This window comes from Narcine bancroftii, chromosome 1, assembly GCF_036971445.1.
Source record: "Narcine bancroftii isolate sNarBan1 chromosome 1, sNarBan1.hap1, whole genome shotgun sequence".
NCBI lineage: Eukaryota > Metazoa > Chordata > Chondrichthyes > Torpediniformes > Narcinidae > Narcine > Narcine bancroftii.
Genome location: NC_091469.1, coordinates 254812577 through 254817294, shown reverse-complemented (window position 1 = coordinate 254817294; position 4718 = coordinate 254812577). Strand labels below are relative to the sequence as shown.

Sequence of the window (4718 nt, the reverse complement as noted above, 5' to 3'; positions counted from 1 at the left end):
CATCTTGTCACTTGTTTCTTTTGTGTAAAGTGAGCTTTTCATTCGTATTGCAATTTTTAAAAAAGCCAAAACTTTAAAAATTCAGTCTTTGGCAGCAAGTGGATGCCACCAACATATTTTGAACTGAATAGCTTGCTGGAGGACAGTTAAGAGTCAACCAGATTGGTGGATCAGGTTTCAGAATTCAGGCAGAATACCCCATTTCTTGCTGTAACCTTTACATGATCATATTTGCATGACAGCAGATTTCCTTTCTTGAAAGCTTCATGGTTAAAATGATTGATGTTCGCTTCTCATCCTTTTGGTTAAATTATGTGTAGATCTGTTCCTATCAGTTTAATATCTGATACATCCCTTGTCTGGGACTATACATTAAATTCATTTTTGGAACAGGGAGATGGAATATGGGCTTGCTCCATTTATATATTAAAAAAAGATTTATAAATATTTTTAATTACTTGAATCAGTAGTTCCAAGCTGCATTGGAGGGATTCAAAATTGTGTCACTGGTCCCGTAATCCCACCCACGGATAACATAAGAGGTTATTTATGTTGGTAGCCCTTGGACAAACAAATGAATAATCTTTGAACTTATAAAAAGTCTTTGTGAAGCATTAACTTTTTTTTCCACTATAGTAGAATAAAAATTCGGCACAGACTAAAAGGGCCTGTTTCTGTGCTGTAATGTTCTATAGTTCTAACAGCTGCACCCTGCCCTCTGCTTGGGTGGGCTATTAACATGAAATTTAATACTGTATAGCTGATTAAGATTTTGTACCAAACACTCATCTGTATCAGAATGCCAGCTCCACATTGTAGAAGTTAACATTTTATAGTTCACTTGCAAAAATACAACAAGGGCATGCTCCTGAGTTTGGTTAATGAACTTAATGTCGAAGGTGGATGGATAATGAGGAAATACGTTGGTTCCTTTTAAACTGCAGCTCCTGGGACCTGGCTGTGATTACTGGGGCAAAGGTGCTGGAAGCACCTTTCAAATTGCAGGGGGGAATCGACCCATTAAATTGCCAACCCAGTGATTTAAGGGGGATTCGCGCGTCAAGCACTCACCGGAAGTGCTACCGTATGTTCAGAAGCTGGCTGGCCGGTGACACACGCATGCAAGCTCTGGCATCACTGGAATAAGCAGGTGGGTCATTTTCCTGTTCAAATTGCCTGTGCTTGTGACCGAGGTAAGTTTAAATGTGTTCCCTAACTACATCTGGATTCTGATGGGGATTCTGATGGACCCTTTCTAACTGCCACATAATTGGGGTGCTAACCAGGCAAATTGCCCAGTTATCCCAATTTTACTTGGTAGGTTGAAAGGTTTAAGTCTCTTACCTGTCATAGGGTACAAATGAGATAAATGTACACTGAAGTTGAACTGCTCATGGGCAGTTGGTGAACCACCTTTCTGTCTGTTCACAAGATTTCCTTTTACTGGTGCCTTGAGTTAGTCTCGTGCTGAAACCTAATTGCAGCTGCCTAAACTGGAAGGTGAGACAAGGACTGGAAGACATAGCCAGCATAAATCTACTCAGGGAGTAGATTTATGCTGGAGATAAGGGAGAACGGAGAGGAGTAAATCTGCAATTCTCTGCCCAAGGAAGCAGTAGAGGCTGCCTCATTACATGTATTTAAGGCACAGGTTTTTGCATAGTAGGGGAAAGCGGATATAGGGAAAAGGCAGGTAAATGTAGCTGAGTCCCCAGCCAGGACAGCCATGATCTTGTTGAATGACAGAGTAGGCTTGACAGGCAAGATGGTCGACTTCTGCTTTTACTTGCATTCTAAACTGATGCTAGATAGTTTAAAATTTGTAATCATGCACATTCCAGGTTTTATTCAAGGTTATTTGTATATATTTTGGTTTGACCATGTAGAAATTGCAGCATTTTTTATAACTGCATAGTCCCCTCATTTCAGGGCATCATAATGTTTTGTATATAGCAATGTTATCTAGATTAAAGTAGCCATGTTTAGTACTTTGTTGAATACCCCTTGCATGCAATGACTGCTTGAAGTCTGTGATTCATAGATATCACCAGGTAATGAGTATCTTCTCTGGTAATGATCGGCCAGGCCTCTACTGCAGTCATCTTCAGCTCCTGCTTGTTTTGGAGTTTGCCACCTTCAGTTTTCTCTTCAACATATGGAAGGCATGCTCAATTGGATTTAGATTGGGTGACTGACTGACTTGGACATGCAAGAATTATCCAGTTTTTAGCTATGGAAAAATTCCTTTGTTCCTTTAGCAGTAGGGTTGGGAACATTGTCTTGCTATAGGTTGAAGGGCTGTGCAATGAGTTTGGAGGCATTTGCTCGAACTTAAACAGATGTTTCTATACACCAGAATTCATTTTGCTAATACCATCAACAATTACATAAATGAAGTTAAGTGTGCCAGTACCTGTGGCAGCCAGACATGCCCAGGCTTTGGACCTTGGCCAATTCCTTTACACCTCCACACTTTGCTCTTGCCATCACTCTGATACAGGTTAATCTTGGTCTCATCTGTCCATGACCTTTTTCCAGAATTCTGCAGGCTCCTTTAAGGACTTCATGGCAAACTAATCTGGCCATCCTTTCTATGGGTAACTAGTAGTTTGCATCTTGCAGTGAAGTCTTCTGTAGATAGTAGTCATTGACACATCCACACCTACCTCCTGAAGAGTGTATTCGATGTCGGACAGGCGTTTGGGGATTTTTCTTCATTATGATGAGAATTCTTCTGTCGTGAGCAGTGGAGGTCTTCCTTGGCCTACCAGTCCCTTTGCGATTACTGAGCTCATCAGTATGCTCTTTCTTCTTAATGATGTTCCAAACAATTGATTATGGTAATCCCAAGGTTTGGGTGATGTCTTTTACTGTTTTATTCTTGTTTTTCAGCCTCATAATGGCTTCTTTGACTTTCATTGGTACAACTATAGTCCTCATGTTGAAAAATGGCAATTACAGATTCCAAAGGTGATCAAAAGCTTAGAAGGAAGTCTAGCTCTCTTAAACTTACACCAATGAAGCAAGTAAACATTCCTGAGTAACCACAAACATGTATGAAGCCAAATATTCCAAACATTGTGCTCTGAAATGGGAGAACGATGTATAAAAAGTGCTGTAATTTCTAATTGGTCAAACCAAAATGTATACAAATAACCTGCACTATGCATTTTTAATTGTTTGATGATAAATTTAAAATAACATACCTGTGGAGCACAGGGGCAAATAAAGGAAAAAAAAAATGTCTTTGTCCCAAACACTATGGAGGGCTCTGTAATTGCAGCTGACAATAAGTTGAGTCAGATATGGTGAAATCCCAAACTTTGTATCTTGCAGTGTAATTTCTGCAAAATGCCAGAAACTGTTATGTTGTCAGTGTTCCCAATAGTTTATATATTTACTGGTCTTTTCTCATGGAATGTTAACATTTTTGAGATCTAACCAAATCCCACTAGAGGGCACACGTGGACTTTGAAACTGGTCAAACAACTGATCCTCATCGATGTCAAGCGGTGTAGTAAACCTTTTCTCCTCACCAGCCCAGCGGTTAAATCAAAGAGGGGTGTCCTGCCCTGTACCTCACTCTGTTTCTTTCTTTGGGCTCAGATGGTGAATGTTGGCAGCCCACTAAGTTGTAGAAGAATTATAAAATTTCACCACGCAGCCAGTTCATGCTACAATTAGGAAGGGAAGTGCTGGCAAGTATACACTCCCCTAATTTAGGGATTTCTATGTCAGTTGGGTAACCCCCAAGCTGTCTGAGAGCTAGCTCCACAAAGGCCAAGGGTCCAACGTGTATGATGCATTTATTCCTGCATAAAAGGATTAAGGTAACTAACATTCTAACAAATTTGGTGGTGCATCAAAGCATAGTGGTATTCAGGCACCGGTTTTGCTGGAGAGACTGCACTTCTTTTGTTGCCATGTGAAAATGGTGCTGAAGAATTGAGATAATAGCTGCCTTGCTGAGTTCACCTTGGTGTGGAACTAGCAATGTATTCCGCATACCCTTGATAAGGTCAAGAGTTCTCCTTCCCTAAACAATATTTCATGAACTATCAGCTTTTTACAAGAGTGTTTTAGCTGGTTCCTCATGTAGCGAGGTTTCTGAAATACTGAATTGAAATTCTCAGATTGTGACTGGAAGCTGTGAACTGTTCCGACGATTCGCAGACTACATCATAACATGAGTTATGACATGCCGCACTGATGACTTGTGCATTTTTCCTCTGCGAATTTCCTGACCCTAACTGCATTGTCGGCGTTGGGTATGGCAAATCGTGGTGAGACTTCTATCTGCACCTCTGCATTGCATTCCCAGACCCATCCTCTTTTTTGAAACTAGATACACAGCCACATTGTTGAGATCTAGGAATACATTCTCTGGTTTGTCTACAATAATTTGCAAAGCTGACTTGCATTTATAACACTTCTTGCATTGTTTCCAAAACGTAAAGATTTTTCAACTAACCACTGTCGTAGGAAATGCACGGAAAGCCGAATGGCCGAATTCTGCCCAACAGTTCAGTTAAAGTTTATTTGTCATCTGATTGTAGTAGTACAACCTGATGAAGCAGTGTTCTCTGGTCGTGTGGTGTGCAAAACATGCACGAACAGCAATATGATAATAACCAGCAAAGAAATGCTGGAGGAACTCAATGGGTCCGAGAGATTCCATGGGTATGAATGGTCAGTCATCATTTATTAAGTCTAAGATA

The 4718-nt window shown here is 40.5% G+C and overlaps 1 pseudogene; it reads left to right on the top strand.

Annotated features, from left to right (window-relative positions):
* Positions 1 to 285: 285 nt before the first annotated feature.
* LOC138752070 (U2 spliceosomal RNA) lies at positions 286 to 440 on the top strand (annotated as a pseudogene).
* Positions 441 to 4718: the final 4278 nt, after the last annotated feature.